At 38.8% G+C, this 18,153-nt stretch overlaps 1 protein-coding gene across 2 annotated transcripts in view; it reads left to right on the plus strand.

Moving 5' to 3' along the window:
* Positions 1-3,435: 3,435 nt before the first annotated feature.
* eco (Establishment of cohesion) overlaps positions 3,436-18,153 on the plus strand; it is a 169,160-nt gene continuing 154,442 nt past the window's right edge. The window contains exon 1 of one of the 2 annotated variants that reach the window (XM_067142544.2): positions 3,436-3,572. The gene's annotated coding sequence lies outside the window, so the exon portion shown is untranslated. The remainder of the gene's footprint in view (positions 3,573-18,153) is intronic. The other variant, XM_067142552.2, reaches the window with a different exon arrangement.

An 18,153-nucleotide genomic window follows, 5' to 3' on the forward strand; every position in this document is an offset into this window, starting at 1 on the left:
TTTTAGTGATCTTGGTAGACTGATATGAAATAAAAACTTCTGGCTCAGTGATGAAAGTAACGGGAAACTACCTCACTTCTCATTTCCATAGTACGGCTCTTCAGTGACACTTAGGCCACCTATGGCAGCTGATGGCGGAACTGTTTGGGATCAAACCAGCCTCCGGGCTGAGCTATGAACATACGGGTTGTGTATTGATGTGATTTTTCAACGAATGTTAGTTTAATTTTGTCATTTTCAAGTGTACTGGCTGTAGGGTTATGTTAGTGAGTCATGTGATATTTAAAGTAGACTTGGTTGCCGAATTTCTTATTTACTGAGATCAGTATGCTATTTCAGTGCTATAGGGTTTTGTCTTGTAATGTGGTGAGTGTGATCTGTTGTGTTTTACCAACAGATGTTGGTTAAATTTTGTCAATTTCAAGTGTTATAGGGTTACATGTTAGAGAGTCATTTGACATTTAAAGTAGGCCGGGTGCTGAATACCCTATTTACTAAGGACAGTGTGTTATTTCACTCTTAAGTGCGTTTTTTCTTGTAATGTGTTTTGCTTGGTTGTTTTACCAGCGAACATTAGTCTAATTAAAATATCGGTACTTATATTTTGTCATTGTCAAATGTACTGGCTGTAAGGTTATGTACAGTGGCTTAGAAAAGTATTAGGACACCTCCTTATAAATACAGATGATCATCTGTCGTTATACTTTTCTAATATCAAATAATGTGATAAGCTTGGGGTTATTTGTATTAAAACTGAATTGTATTGGTGAAAACTAAAACTCTTTAGGTCTTAAAGATAAAACGTTATTCGTTATTTTGTGTTTTCCTGTGTGCATAAAATTAACAAAGTACCGGTATTTTAATATAAAAGGTAACTTGCCAACCAATTGGGTACAATTTTCATTTATGGTAAAAATGCAGCTCTACCAAAAAGATTTCAGCATTGAAAGTCAAGTTTATTCTAGAACTAGTTTTACTTGACCCAGCTGGGTTGGAAATTCTAAGTTTGAAATGTCAAATTAAGCAAAAAGCACGAATTTTTCCACTGTCCTAAAATAATTAACATTTCCCGCATTTTTGACTTGCGATTGCACAGCCCTATTCATAATATTCCTTCCCTCCTACTCAACAGTTGGAAACAACAATGAACTTTCAATAGTCCAAACAGCAATAACACTATTCGAGGCAAAGATTATTCCTATCCTAACATATGGTATTGAAATTATATGGCCTGACCTCACCAGGAAAAACCTAGCTACCTTGGAAAAAGTTAAAGCATGCTTCCTGAAAAGAGCTTTGGCCTAACATATGTACTAGCTAGAGAATCATTTCTGCTAGAGGATTTGAAAACAACCTTCGTGCTCCCATCTACTATAGCAGCAGATCAAGAATTACAAAGTTTAAGGGACCGCCGCCTAGAAATTTGACCAGAATTCTACAGCACGGGTGCGATGATCGATAGGACCTGGACGTCAGCAAACTTCGAGATGAGACATGTACTAACGAGACTGTCTGTGCACGGCTTCCATCATCACCTCTGCAAAAACATGGTGTACCATAATCCGATGAAGACTTGTATATGCCAACTGTGTGAAAAGACGTGCGATCGTTACCACATCGAACTGTGTACAAAGCGAACAAAAACCATAAGTGGATACGCAAAACTAAGTACTAATAGAAATAATATTTAAATTATTTATTTTGCTGTACTATGCACATTTGTGCGCACTTCCATTATATAATAGTCCATCAGTAAATCACTGTTGCTTTGTTACGGTTTTATACTTTTTCTTAGATAGTGTTGGTCTATGTTTTGTAATATACCCCGTGCCAGTGTCAGAGAAAGTGTAATGTGGGCGATTATTAGCTTACATAAGGCTGGTAACTTGCGTGGAACAAATCGTAAAGAAATTTAAAGCGAATGACAGTGCAGCTAATGGTCACAGATCTGGAAGACGTGAGAGATATTCACCACGACAAGACAGAGCTTTGATCCTGAAACGCAAAGCAAACCGTACGGCTACTGTACCTTAATTGTGTGCGGATATGAGAAGAGATTTTGGTGTGGAAATGAACACTTTCACTGCACCAAAACGACTCCAAGTGACTGGATTAATGTCTTGCACTACTTTGCGTAAAGCACTACTGAGCAACCTCTACAAGGAAAGGCGTCTTAAATGGTGTAGGGAACGAAACAACTGGATGACGTAGAGTTGTATTTTCCGATGTAAGTCGGTTTGAACCGTACCCGCGAGAGCGAAGAACAAAAACCGAGAAGTTTCTGCCTGCTTATGTAGCTCCTGCAGTTCAGCAAGGTGGCTGTAGCGACAGTGAGGGCCCAGGAGAGGTCAAATTTTTTTATGGAACCATGAATTCCACTCAATACTGTGATACTATGGAGGAGGCTATGCTACCATCAGTTAATGGACTAATGCGTGATAATTACTTGTTCTAAAAAGATAATGCATCATGTCCAGAATCATTACGTCGAGGTCCAACCTTGGCCTGCTAGGTCCCCTGACCTAAACCCGATGGAGAACTTGTAGAACTGGATGGTAGCCAGAATTCAGGAAAGAAAGCCCAAAAACAAGGAGGATATGAAGCATCAACTTGTTGAGATCTGGTGTACCATTTCCAGGGATCAATGCCGACCCATGATTGACAGTGTGCCACAACGTGTTGACGCTGGAGGAAGGCTTGTGGCTGTCACATTAACTACTAAATGTATAACGGAATTCTATGTAACATTTTCGAGACTTTTTGTAATTTCTTTATAATAAAATTTATGTTTAATGTGAAAAGAAGCAATCTTTGCTTGGTGTCTGTATACTTTTCTAAGCTACGATAAGTTTGTCGAATAACTTTTTCAATTTTGATATAGAATTTTAAACCGTTTTATGTTTTCTAATTGTGGAAATATCATTTATATTTCATGTACTAATTCTTCTTTACGAATATTATGATCGTTATCGGCGTTAATTATATTAATTAGGAATTAATGTCCAGCTGCCTTAGCTGGCTTAGTGTTTCCGCCGTTCGCCGTGTTGGTTTCTACATTAAGGTTTGATAGGTGAAATGAAATGTCGTATGGCTTTTAGTGCCGGGATATCCCAGGACGGGTTCGGCTCGCCAGGTGCAGGTCTTTCCATTTGACACCCTTAGGCGACCTGCGCGTCTTGATGAGGATGAAATGATGATGAAGACAGCACATACACCCAGCCCATTGGAATTAGCCAATTAAGGTTAAAATCCCCGACCCGGCCGGGAATCGAACCCGGGACTCTCTAAAACGAAGGCCAGTACGCTGACCGTTCAGCCAACGAGTCGGACGTTTGATAGGTTGTAGTTGTAGTTGGTATTTCTCTTAAATGATCCTTGGTCTTGCTCCAATTTAAACTCTTTGCTTAGTGTATGTTCCACGGTTTTGGCGCCACAGAATTGACTTTTTGTACCGTAATAACAATCAGTTGGCTGGTGAATGGGTGTAAAGAAATCTGTTCTGCCGTTAATTTTGGACGTTTCATTTAGATTCTGTTCATAACTTGAAACAACTTGGACGTAAGTGTTACGTGGTAAGTATTTGGGACTGCCGTGTCTGTTTGATATACTTCGAAAATACTGATATTCAGGACACAGAATTGGCACACAAGAGTTCCAGTGATTGCGATTAGTTCATATTCTGTAAAGATCAGTTGCATATTGCTGAAAGTTGGAGACTTGAACCTTTCTAATGTTAAATTTTGGTGCCATTAATCAGTCACCAGCTATCTTCATTTAGGGCTGTCGCCGAGGTGGCTGATTCCATATCGATTGCATACCTGTCATTTCTTTAAATGACTGTAGTTTTCTTACATTTTTTGGTTCTGGAATTAACTGTTACACCTCGGCTGCCTTGCAAGGTTCGTGTAAAATTTCAAAAATGATTTTATTTTCTCTTATGGCTATAATATTGTATGGTAATACTTTATTATATAGTTAGGCCTACATTTTTGTGAGGTGTGGCACCTCTTTAGTGTACAGAAATTATTAACATAGGTTGTTGCTGTATTTATTATTAGTAGTATTATTATTGCACACGTTCTTGACAATATGAAGCAATAAGGATACCATTTTCTGTTCATCTGGATTATAGTAATAAGTTAATCCTCTAGAACACAGCATTGATATTGTTATATAAGTTACACAATCCATGAAATTTTAGTATGCAATTACATTTATGGGGCAGGTATTCCTAAACAAATGAATTACATTACGGACCATTGTGTTTGGATGATTGAGGATGTCTGTTCTTCATTGTGGGAATAATAATATGACCAGCATACTGTATATTATTTGTTATAAGATCATGGTGAGATTTTCCTCTTGGTTCAGTTTATTTAATATTACACCATTAAACATGTGAATCCTGCCTGGTGGCCATCATCCTTCTATATGGTCCGCACTATGGATAGCTGGGTCGACACCTGTTGGTGGAAAAAATGTTGGCTGGCAGGATAAGAGAGGTGGTGTTGTACAGTTTCAGATTGCATGCCAAAGGCCTGGATTAACGCGGCACCAGATGCAGTGGTGCAGGAATCTTTCCTTCCTTGATTTTGCCATATCTATCCTGTAGCCTATTCCAAGGTCATTATTTTCCTCATCACTCTGCAACTGTTGCTTGTTGGTGAAGGTTTGTTTTCTTCGTTTGTGGTGCGTCGTTGTAATCCTTGTAGATTTTCCCTCAGCTTGTGCCTTGTTACGTTAGTATTTCTGGCTTTTTTTTTTTTTTTTTAATACCCGGTACTGCAAATATATTGACTGTGTGTGAATATATTGAAATATGTGTGACAAGACTGCACGGTAAGTGTTACAATGCAAAGAGGAACAGGAAGGAAGAAGCAGGAAGAAGAAAATTTAGGAGAGATATTTGAGATTTGCAGTGCAAATGTTGAACAAATGAAACAAAACAGTGAAAGTAAGTTTTTAGGAATTGATATGTAACCTGTTGTTGAAAATTCTGACCAAGTGGAACGAAATAGATCCACATACATAGACAAAGATGGAGTTACCACATGGGATATACACTCAGAAAAATGACACACAAAATTTAGAAGCATAGAAATCTTGTGAGACATCTACCATGTGCCAGAGAACAAGCATAAAATGTACATTCTTCCCTGAAGACACTATAAATGTGCATTATACCAATCTCAAATTGACAAAAATGCATAAAAGAATCACATGTGAAAGAAATTTTCATAATACTGATTAAAGAAGGTAGAATATCCTACATTTGTAACTAAAATATACCGGGTAAGTTGGCTATGCAGTTAGGGGCGCGCAGCTGTGAGCTTGCATCCGGGAGATAGTGGTTTAGTACCCCACTCTTGGCAGCCCTGAAGATGGTTTTCCATGGTTTCCCATTTTCACACCAGGCAAATGCTGGTGCTGTACCTTAAGGTCATGGCCACTTCCTTCCCGCTCTAGACCCTTTCCTGTCCAATCATTGCCATAAGACGTATCTGTATCAGTGCGGTGTAAAGCAAATCATAAAAAACAAACAAGTAACTAAAAAATATGTAAAGCTACAATAATTGTTTCGAAAATAAATGCAGACAGAAAGCTTTAATTAACCAATTTAATCCAAGACTGTAATTTCATGGGTAAAGGAAAATCTCATCCTATTGTAATTAAAATCTCACCACGCGCCTGTTTCCGTTCTTAGTAACATCGTGCCATGTGCCGTGTTAAATTCCAAATCTCTCAGCAGTATTCATATGGAGCAAGGGCATATGATGCTGTTGATTATGATGTGTCGGTTGGATGGCGACATTAAGCTCCGAACAGACCTCTCAGTGCTATTCGACAGGAGTTGGCTATGTGCTGGCACACCGGGTTTCAGCTTTTCCCTTCGTTATCATATATCTCATCAGTTTGATTTCATCAACGTCTCTGAGGAGGTTGATGTCGGGAAGGTATTCAGTCGTAAAAACTCACTACAACTGGGCGAGTTGGCCGTGCGGTTAGGGGCGCGCAGCTGTGAGCTTGAATCCGGGAGATAGTGGGTTCGAACCCCACTGTCGGCAGCCCTGAAGATTCAATATTAAAAACTTCATATTTGGTCCGTATTGAAAGGAGATAACATACAATAGAGGGAAATTTGATTGATGCACCTTTTTTCAATACATAATATGTGATCATATTAACGACATAAGCCCTGAAGATGGTTTTTCGTGGTTGCCCATTTTCACACTAGGCAAATGCTGGGGCTGTACCTTAAGACCACAGCCGCTTCCTTCCCACTCCTAGCCCTTTCCTATTCCATCATCGCCTTAAGACCTATCTGTGTCGGTGCAACATAAAGCAACTAGCAAAAAAAAAAAACTCGCTATGAAATTCCATCTCTCTTCATACCTATAGTTCAGTTCTTATGAGTTTCGACTTGACATTTGAGCGCTACCTTTTGGCGGATGCTAAGTGAATTAATAAACAGCCAATCATAGGCAGGCGATCGCCCCGATAGAGTGCGTTACTCTAGTTCTGGTTACCAGTGTTGTCGACCTGTTTACTATAACCACATGCCTTCAGCTGTGTGTTGTAGTATTGTGCTCAGTTCTTTCTGTGGTCTTCGTTATTTCACTCGGTCATTCTTGACAAAGCACCAACAATGACGGCTGGAAATAGAGTTGATTGAGTGGTTGAAGGAGCACAGTATTTCGGTTTTTCGATGATACGAGGGGGGGGGGGGGGTGGATCTTGTGAATCAAAACAAGCCCTTAATTTGTACTTCCTTTGAATGATATGCCTATTACTTACGGTAAAATGTTTCATAAAATTTGTTGTACAATTAATTTTATAAAAATTTGGTGAAAACAAGTTTTGTTGCTCACGGTAAAATTATTTTATAAAATCCGTGGAAACATCAGGATGGCCATCTATAAACTTACTTCTTAACTGAGATGTGTATGTGCTGCCATCTATCGATAAACTTTTAAACCAAGAATCAGCTGTTCAACTTACAATGTGTTTAAGAGTATGGCTCCAACAAACAAAGCAAAACTTGCTGCTTTAGCTGCTATTATATGTTATACAGTGGTAAAAAGGAAGAAATGCCAGGAAATGCTGGACTCGGGACTGGATCAAAAGAAGAGAAGAAGGTAGAGGATTGCTGTCCTTGGTCGAAAATTAGTTGAGGTTAGAAGACCAGTATTCATATAGGAATTCAGCGATTGTTTTTTGCCTCTCTTCTTTCATTTCTGTTGTGGTAAAGTGGCGTTTTAACTTCGTACAAACAAGGATATGTCTGGTATTCGTCAGTAAAACACTAACAGCTTCCGTAGGCTACCCGGATTCTGCCATTTTAGAAAGAAGTGTTTGTTTACAATCGAGCTTCGCAATCTTCTCACGACGTAGCGCCAGCATCATTGTGATGTCAGCTTCGCTGATTGGTGCGCTTCATAAAATTAATTTTACGGAATAGAACATGTCCTATTTTGTGAAAAGTTTTATCAGAGGTTTTATAAAACTTGAATTTGACCGTGAGCATCAGAAATTTTATAAAATTAAATTATTGTACAATAAATTTGACAGAAAATTTTACTGTGAGCAACAGGCATTTCAAACATAAGGTAGTACAGGATAAATTTATACCCAGTATTTTTCTGGGTTATTTCCAACGAAGTTGTAGTAAGGAAGTTAAGGAGAGGGTGTATGAAGTCACTGGTCAGATCCCGATTAGGGTATGGTTACAGTGTATGGGACCCTTGCAAACTTTTGGCTTGGTAGACGTGAATAAGCTTAGAGATTTTAGAAGTAGGAAAGATCATAATAATTCTGAAGATAATTGGAATTCAAGAGGACAAATAGGGGGCAAATCTAAAGGAAGAGGAATTGGAATAATTTACCAAGGGAGGTGTTCGATAAATTTCAGACTGCTAGGTCTGCTAAAGGCAAGCGCCATTCTCTTTCCACAGCTGGTGACTACAAGATCTCGTGCAACTGCGGCCGGTATACATAGGCACTACAAAATGTAGCATCGCCATACAACTGAAGGAGCTTAACAGACATAGCCGGCTGGGCCAGGCAGACAGATCATCATTTGCTGAACACTCGCTGCTAGCATGCCATGACATACAGTACAGCAACACCAAAGTACTGTCAACCACTGATCTTATCACGCCTGGCTACAAAGGGAAGCCATTGAAATCTTGAAGCACACCAACATCGTCAGCGTAAGGAAGAATTTGAATGGGTAAACAAAGCCTGGTTTCCAGTCCTGAAAGCCTTAAAACCTGAAGGACACAATGGCAGCAGTAGACCAGAAAAAGCTGCGGGTGATCAGTTGCCTGTCTCCTTCAAGGCAGATCAACGTACATCGGGCTCCTTAATGCTTCGATCATTGACCAAAGAACAGCCAATCAACGACCTCCCTTCCAACATGGCAGACCAATAGGCGAGCAGCGCATCGTAGCCTGCACTATATATTGAGGTAGAATTGCAACACTACTCTATTCTGCTGTGAGCTTCGCTGCTATCCAAGTCAGTCGGAATCCAGCTCCTCTCCTTTCAACATCTCTGCCATCACACTACTCAAGGTCTCCACGTTTCCATACTGAACTGGGAATTGTGACGTTAATTCAAATTATGATCTTCACACGACCACATTGTTGGCTTCGAAACCACCTGAATTAAGCCTATCAATTACCGCAACTTAAGAGAACAAGGTTTATTCTTCCCACTGATAACATATGTTGCCTTATGATCTATGTACCTCAAGCTGGACTATTCTCTTGTTTATCAAGACTCAATAACTGGGATACCTTCTCAAAAATGTTATATTTTACGGTCAGACGCACCACTTCATTTCAACTGGTTATAATCTAACAGTGACTTTATAGGGGCTGTCATATGTTTTAGATGGTTATACGCACCATACCCTCATCATTTTAATGTTACATTTAAAATTTGCCTTAGTAGGTACATTTAAATGTTGTATATAGATACAACTGATGTTCTACAAACCTCAAGCTGGACTATTTTCTCGGAACCCTTGATAAGTAAGTTGCTCTCTTCATTAGCCCAGCTCGTCTCCTTTCAACATCTGTGCCATCACACTATCACACTACTCAAGGTCTCCACGTTTCCGTACTGAACTGGGAATCGTGACGTTAATTCAAATTATGATCTTCACACGACCACATTGTTGGCTTCGAAACCACCTTCTCTGATTTGCTTTCATTGTTTTAACTTTTGACAATTTAACTTTCAACATTAATCCTTGTATTTGCTGTCATGTGTTTTGTATTTCAACTAGTCATAGTTCAACATTTGTCTTGTAGGTGCTATCATGTGTTATATATTGCTATTCGATAAGTTGCATTTTGCTCAATTGATTTGTTGGCTGATGATGACGCGCAATGAGTGTCGAAACTAGTATCAACCTTCTTTAAACGTTATGTGATATATATGCACATCAGTAAACATTAATAATAATAATAATGTTATTTGTTTTACGTCCCACTAACTACTCTTTTACGGTTTTCGAAGACGCCGAGGTGCCGGAATTTTGTCCCTCGGGAGTTCTTTTACGTGCCAGTAAATCTACCGACACGAGGCTGACGTATTTGAGCACCTTCAAATACCACCGGATTGAGCCAGGATCGAACCTGCCAAGTTGGGGTCAGAAGGCCAGCGCCTCAACCGTCTGAGCCACTCAGCCCGGCTCAATAAACATTCATGGTATTGAAAAGGTGGATCTTTAAGTTTTTCATTTTACTGTAATCCCAGTTCAATATGGAACAAAATGAAGTTTCTAACTTTCAACCCTTGATAATGTCGAACGCAGTCTTCGATGAAACTTCAGGACCATCACGTGCTCCTGGACCACGGCCTATAAGCCCGGAAAACACTGGTGTGATTTGTAACGCCAGCCACGAAAGCCTTATTTGCTATAGGCCCCTATAAAAACTTCAAACTTCTTTGAAATCACTTTAGAAAAGAATAGGTAAACAACTGATTGGGAATCTGTCACCTGAGTGATAGCTCCAAATGTAGATCAGTGGTGACTGATATTTAAGGTGGTGGTTTATTTAGTGCAAAATCAGAACTTGATATTACAAACGAGGAACAGAATCCTGCTCTGACTGAATTCGTTTATGATATTTGTTGCTGGGAGCACACACAAGACAATTTACTGCCTCCAAGGGTGTTTGATTTGTGCTTTTCCTATGAGGATGTATGAATCTTCCATTCCTGCCCATGCCTTCTTGATGCTAAACATATTTACCACTGCTTTGTTTAGGTAAGGTGCAGGTTGGGTAAATAACATACTGTTTGAAAGTGGGGAACAAGGCCAGAATACGCCGGTACATCTAGGACATCATACTTGTGGCACCTGCCTTGGTAGTAGGGGTTTTGGGTGGGGAGGAACCAAAATTAGTGAATAGTTTTCTATATTCTCCTTTTGCTGCTGCCTTCACTCTCCCTGTCTCGTCTTATCCTGTCTTTCATTTATCTATATCTTATATGAATTTGACTTGCATATTGTAAATATGTTCCCCTGCGAACCATGTGACTTTGCCGCGGTGGAGAGACTTGTGTGTCCCAGTGAAGCAGATTGCCGAGCCGTAGGTGGAACCATATTGGATGGGTATCTGTCGTGAGATCAGACTAACGAATGATTCATGGAAGGTGGGGTAGCAGCCTTTCAGAAGTTACGAGGCGAGAGTCTAGATGATTGACTGATATAGCCTTATAATAATACTCAACATGGCTTAGCTGTGTTATACTGCTACACGGCTGAAAGAAACAGGAAACTACAGCCGTAACTAACTTCTGAGGACATGTAGCTCTCTCTGTATGAATGATGTATTATTGGCACACTTTATCTTGGTGCATTTGTGTACGGGGGTGAGGAGTAAAGAGGGAGCTGTCCTGGTAGTGCTGCCAACTGAATGAAAATGAAATTGAATTGAATAGAGAATATGATAAATCGATATGAAGTTTCTAAACCGTTATTATCTTAAGCCAACAACTGTGTCACATACACATTATTTAACATTATATAACATTTCTTGATGCGAATCTTGTTCCTAGCATGAATTCTATAGTTTGGCTTTGATGTGTAAACAACAACAGTACTAGTATGTAAAGTGTACGCCATATGTCGCACAACGATGCTTAAGCGATTCATAGTTTGTGTTTCAAACGTTGGCAGTACGAATCTCGAAGATTGCCGAGGTCGATCGATTCAGCGCTAGGGTGTAAATGCACCAAGATAAAGTGTGCCGATAATACTGATGATGGCTTCCTCCCGGGTAAAATATTCCAGAGGTAAAATAGTCCCCCATTCAGATCTCTGGGTGGGGACTACACGAGAGGGGGGAGGGGGGCAATCATCAGGAAGATGGATACTGACATGCAAGTCGGAGCGTGGAATGTTAAAAGTTTGAATCATTGTGGTAGGTTAGAGAATGTGAAAAGGGAGATGGATAGACTAAAGTTAGGTGTAGTTGGTATAAGTGAAGTACGTTGGCAGGAAGAGCAGGATTTTTGGTCAGGCGACTACAGAATTATTGATCAACACAAAATCAAACTGGGGAAATGCAGGAGTTGGTTTAATAATGAAAAAGAAAGTAGAGCAGCGAGTAAGCTACTGAAGACCAGCATAGTGAAAGGATTATTAATAACACTAGTCTGCGATGAAAATGCTGTCTCCGAAGTTTGATTGTTTTTGGGGTATTTTTAGCATGCTGAGTTCAAATTCAAAGCCAGAAAGTTCCTATCATGTACCATTTAATTTTTTTAAAATCCATTTTATTTTCCTTATAGTGTAATTTTCGTATGCCCAAAGAGTAATTATGTACAGTGTAATTCTTTACCAGACACATTCTTATCTTTGTGAAAACTAACACATCCTGTTTGAGCTTTTCTCACAATGCATTAGTGTGTGTCATCTGGAAAATATCAGTTTCAAGCTGTATTGTGGAGTAGATGTTGTGAGTTTGTAGTTCAGTAAGAAAGTATATTTACCATGTCGCATTGCTCATGTTTAAATGATTCAGACCACTTTTGTTATTTATGTGGGAAATACACATTGCGTAAGCATCGGCATAATATTACAGATTTTGTAAAAAAAAAATCATATCTTGAAGATCTTCATCATTGGGAAATGACAGTCTCTGTCTTTTGGAATACCTAAGGTTTGGAGAGAGCAGTCAAACAATAGTAATGACTGCTACTTCTGTTTGTGTGATGTGAAGGGATACAATTCTAAAAATAAAAAGCAAATTGTGTATCCAGTTGTTCGTTCAGCCATTTTACCTGTCCCCCATGGGCCTGATGTACCAATCCCTGTGTGACCAGAAAATCTTGGAACAGTTTTCATCCGAGTCTGATTTAGAAGTGATGGAAAATGAGTGACAGTGACTACCTACCAGGATCATCTGCTGCAGAACGTGGGTGTTTTAACCAGAGTGTTTAACTTGGTGAGGGATCTTGTCCTCTCTAAAGAGTTAGCTGAGTTGTTGGGTTCTAGACTCCAAGAAAAAAATCTGCTCTGTCCAAAAACATCATTCTATTAGTACAGACAACGCAAAATAGCATTTAAATCCTTTTTTGGGCCGATGACCTTCGATGTTAGGCTGCTTTAAACAAGAAGCATCATCAAACCTTTTTTCTCCGATGTTGGCTCTCTGTATATTGCAGTAATGTGAAAGAACTTACGCTAAAACTTGGACTTCCAAACTATGATCCAAGTGAATGGAAACTGTTCATTGATGCTTCCAAGTGAAGATTAAAGGGTGTTCTCCTTCATAATGGAAACATTTTTGGTTCAGTGCCTGTTGCCTATTCAGTGATCCTCAAAGAATCATATGAAAATTTGCAACTTAAGTTATTGCGAGTGAACTATAGTGAACACAAGTGGCAAGTTTGTGGCGACTTTAAAGTTCTTACTATAGTGCTGGGTCAACAATCTGGTTTTACCAAATTTCCATGCTTTCTTTGCCTTTGGGACAGCAGGGCACGAGTTGATCACTGGACTAAGAAAGACTGGCCACCTTGAGCAAGTGTGGAAGTCGGTTCTAAGAATGTTGTGTGCCAAAGCGTTGTAAGTCCTAAAGTTTTGGTGCCACCTCTCTACATTAAGCTTGGCTTAATGAAACAATTTGTTAAGGCTTTAAATAAGGAAGGAGACTGTTTGAAGTACATATGTGAGAAATTTCCAATACTATCTGAAGCAAAATTAAAAGAAGGTAGCCTATATTTAATGGGTCTGATATAAGAAAATTGATTTCAGATGTAGCATTTAAAACACTGGATGAAAAGGAGAATGCAGCATGGATATCTTCCTGTGAAGTTGTTTCAAAATTTTTAGGTAACAAGGATCGCAATTACCAAATTGCAAAGTAATTAGTATTTACCACAAAAGATGTCACTGTCCTCCTATAAAAAAAGGATAACACATACTTCATCCACCTTCCTTTTAGCCACATATATATTCAATAAAAATTGCAAAATCACAGTAGAGGACAGGTTCAATTTCTTTTTGTAGAAATATTCCAGAAGATATATTGGTGATTATGCTCGTATGCATAAGTTTAGCCTTTGCTAATTGGTTTTACGTAGCAGAGTAAAACAGTTAATAGTACAGACATTTTAAATAAGCTTGAAGGAGCAGATTCCTTGAAGTCTGAATTTGATATTTCTATATGATTGTCAGAAGATGGAGGTGAAAGAGATGGAGATTCTGCTAACGAAGATGTTCAAATCCCACAGATTAAATTGTGCCTAGCTTCAAGTTAGCGCTGTAAGCACCGGTAAACAATATTTTCATCTCAGATCCTCTCGAATTCAGTGGCCCTTCTGTTTCAATGTCAGAATGTGGACAAACTAACGGCAGTGACTTGGACATGAATTGCAGTGATTAAGAAGTAGATTATTCTGATGGGACATACATGAAAATGCCTTTCCACCTGTCCATTTATCTTTTATGATCGTGGCAAAAATTATTTTCAGCTTGTTCACATCTTGTAGATTACTTCAATCCTTTTCTGGATGCCTATACTGATTATTTGATTTATGTGTGAATTATTCCTGGATTCTCAGCCACAACTGGCAGGACATAGTGTTTACAGTGCACTATGTCTTCTGGTATAGGCTAGAGCAATTTTGTTACTTTCAAAAATCTATCTCCGTCTTATCCTTGGCTTTGACAGTATGAAAGTGACTGAGGTATGAGCAATGCTAGTAATGCCAATCCTTATGCAGCCAGTCCCTGCTATGAATGGTGTGAGAATGTTGCCCATAGGGTCAATTGGTGTATGCATTTCAGTGGGTTTGGCAGACTGATATGTAATAGCAACTCTGGCTCGGTGAGGAAAGCAACGGGGAACTACCTCACTCCTCGTTTCCCTAGTATGCCTCTCCAGTGATGCCTAGGCCATCTATGACAGCTGACGGCAGAGGTGTTGGGGATCCCACTAGCGGAATCGCTGACGGACTGAACATACATACAGCCACAGCTACGGAATTTATCTAGATGGCCTTTAGTACTACCGAAAATGTATGAATGTAATTTGGTACAAATGAGGAAAAGCTTTAAAAGGATGAGGTTGACTTCTAATGCTTGAAGTCATAAACAAATGCCATAGGAAAGAACACTATAGTTCTTTAATTCTATTGTAGTGAAGAACCCAGGCGCTCCTTCAAAATTTGTGGTAGTAAAACACTCTTAAGCATCTGCTAGGTGTAACTTTCCTCTTTCTGGTACTTGCTTTGCAATTTACTAGGAGTTGATCTGAAGTCTAGTGATGGTTATGTGATCTTATGTCTCTTATGAACAAAAATTCTTATAAAAAGAATAGTAACAATTATTTATGCAAAAGTATTCATTTTATAACTAGATACAACAAACGTTTGTAAAAAATAGTGTTGCCTGGTAAAATTTCCAGCAAGTCATACAACTCATTCCCAAGCAATTTCTTAGTGGGTCGTTAATGACCCATGTGTTTATACAGGACCTAAATGAATAAAACAATTTTGGTTCATATTTATGAGTTGCAGTCCATATTGAACATATCGTCGTCTTTCTTTAAAAACCTTGCAAGTACAGTTTTGGTCATTTTTGGGGTCTTGCGTGTTTTTTAAAGGAAAATATGTGCTCTAACTGAATTTAAAACCCTCATAAGTCCGTGGAGGAATCCTGCTCCTCTATTGGCCGAATTAATAAGCTCGTATGTCTAAGTGAGCTGTTCATGTATTGGAGACTTAAGAGGAAAATAAATTTATGCTATGCGACTCTTTACCTTAACCTCGTAAGTTTAACATACATGCTTTTTACTGCCAACAAAATTTTATCGCCATTATCACATTGTAAAAAAGATGACAATAGAGTTGTACTACGTGCCTTTCACATATTAACTTCCGTTTCGACTGAAGATAGATTACAGGTACTGCAGGGGTAAAATCCATGTGGAGAAAGCATTGCAAACTTATTTCGGTGAGTAATGTTCTGAATATTATTTACTATTAGATTGCATTTATATTCTTTAACTACTGCTTTTACTGTGGAAGCGTGATATTTCAGGTGACCGTAATGCAGAATATAGTGTCAATGACTGTTCCAAAGTACAGAATGCAAAACAAGACATACAAGAGAGTACTAGTGGAAAAGGCATTGGTAATATCTGGAAAAAAAAAAAGTGGTTTCAGTTACCTCCTTCACCTGTCATCTTAGTGGTAAATAGTACCTAACTTGGAAATTTTTTACTGCTATCTAATTGCTTGTGTGTGTTTCAAGATTCACTGAAGAAATCAATGATGCAGAACTGAGGAAAGAGTTGGACGAGTTCTTAAAATTCAATCCCTTACAGCCATCTGCTGTTCCGGTAAACTTGTATAGTGGTAATTGATACAGTGAGAGACATTTACAAGATATTAAAACTGAAGAAACAGTTCCAGTTATTGAAGTGCTGAACTCTGTTTCTAATACGGAATTATTGGAAACCCCTGTTGCTATAGCTTCTACGGAAAATATTATTTGTGAACGATCTACTGATGAACCTCAACATGAAAGTGACAAATTACTTGTGAATTCTGTTGGTTCTATTAATGTAGCTATTCCAAATTGTAACGAATCTGTTAGTGCTGATGGAATGGAACCAATCAATCAGGAAACACAGGGGGGGGGGGGGGGGGAAAGAGAGGGAAATGCGATTACCATATGAAGGTCTTTTAAGAGACAGTGATGGAAAGTGGAAATATCAAACTGCTCGTCAAGAAAGGAAGATATTGCCTGGGTGTAGATGCACTTTAAGTGAAAAGAAATCAGTCATAAGGTGCAAAGAGTTGACGGATTTGGAACGTGAAGTAATATTTCAACAATTTTGGAAGGAGAAGAAAATGTACGTAAAAAATGTTGGTGGACATCTCACAAACTTAAAAATCGCCATGGTGATTCTTGATATAGATGTTGATTCCCATGGGGAATCTGAAATATTTGTCCCGAATGAGTAAATTTATAATACCAATATAAATAGTCCATTATTGGACATTATAAATTTTCCAGCTAATTCATTCCTGGTTGCCAGCATTTTACCCTCGTGTGCTAGGTTGGGTTCATCAGTTGGTACCTAGCACACCTACCAAGACGCTGGCTAGTGCATACTGTGGAGGCCACTGCGTAGGCTACTTGGAGCCACTGGCAGTGCCAATGCACTATGAGAGACTTTGTCTCTTTACCAAAAATTGATGCCTGCTTGGCTATCAGATGATATAGATGTTGATTCCCATAGGGAATCATCTGATAGATGTTGATTCCCATAGGGCATAGTCTGTACGATCTACAAATCATTGTGTCCTGGAAGTAAAGTGGAAGATCCTCTCGTTACAGACTTTCAGGCCATCCTTTACAACCCAAGTGGGACTATTGATTACAAGTTTAATCACTCTGACTCTTGGAATAATCTTCCTCAGAGGAAACAAAGGGGTGATATTCAGTGTGCAAAAGACAAGATTCCACCATTGTATACTCAAAAGCTGAAGATCACGAAAGAGAAATGGAACCACCTCCAACAGTGAATATCACCATTTCTATGATACCTTGCCCTATGAATAAGGACAGTCATATTTTGAATCTGGTGTTACTGAACTGCGGGGCATAACTGTACACATTTAGTTTTAGTTTAGTTTTACTTTTTTATTTTTAGATTAAGTGTAAAAATAATTACTAAAAATGTTACCAAGTTGGTTCTTCTATTTTTTAATATTAGTCTGTAAATAACTACAGTATGTGAACTCTTCAATTTTTTCTTCAATGTTACCATTTCCAAAAACATTATGAATTAACAATCAGTACATGGGCTGGTCTTTCTTTATCGTATGGCTTTTAATGCCGGGAGTGTACAAGGACAAGCTCGGCTCGCCCGGTGCAGATCTTTCTATTTTACTCCCATAGGCAACCTGCGAGTCTGGATGTGGGATGATGATGACATAGGGAGTGTGTTAAACCAGGTATCGGCACGTAGCCTACTCCTGTCTAATAACACCAAGGGGTCTGCTCAAAGCTTAATGTCATCACCCGACAGCGTCATATGTCCTCACCGTAGTGGAGTGTTTTGGAATTTAATCCAGACTTTTGGCATGCAATCTAAGGATTAGAAATTGTATACCACCATCTCCCCTACCCTGCCGGCCAACATTCAGATGGTGAACATTTTTTCGACCAACGGGGTTCAAACTGGCTAACCACTGTGTCAGACCATATAAACTTCAAGGACTTAACGATCATGGCCACCAGGCAGACTATATTGGTAGGTAAAAAGTAAAAATTATGAAACAAAACTATTTACTTGTAATTCTTCATTCCACATTTTTACTTCAAAAACCTTGTCATGAAATGTGTTGAATTTAAGATTTAAAAGATTGTAAGTCCATATTTGAACAAATTATAAAATATATATTAATTAAACTTACATGTCATTGTAGCCATGAGATGAATTTTATGGCGAATTAATGGTGGGTACTTATAAAAGGACAAACAGGTCTTCATTTGAGATCATGGAACATTCTCTCTCTCTCTCCCTCCTGTAAAATTTTATAATTCCGACTTCAAGGTTTTCAAAGAGGCGACGATATCTATGGGCAAATCTTGTCTGTGAAGTTAAAAAAAATTGG

Source organism: Anabrus simplex, chromosome 1, assembly GCF_040414725.1.
Source record: "Anabrus simplex isolate iqAnaSimp1 chromosome 1, ASM4041472v1, whole genome shotgun sequence".
Taxonomy (NCBI): domain Eukaryota; kingdom Metazoa; phylum Arthropoda; class Insecta; order Orthoptera; family Tettigoniidae; genus Anabrus; species Anabrus simplex.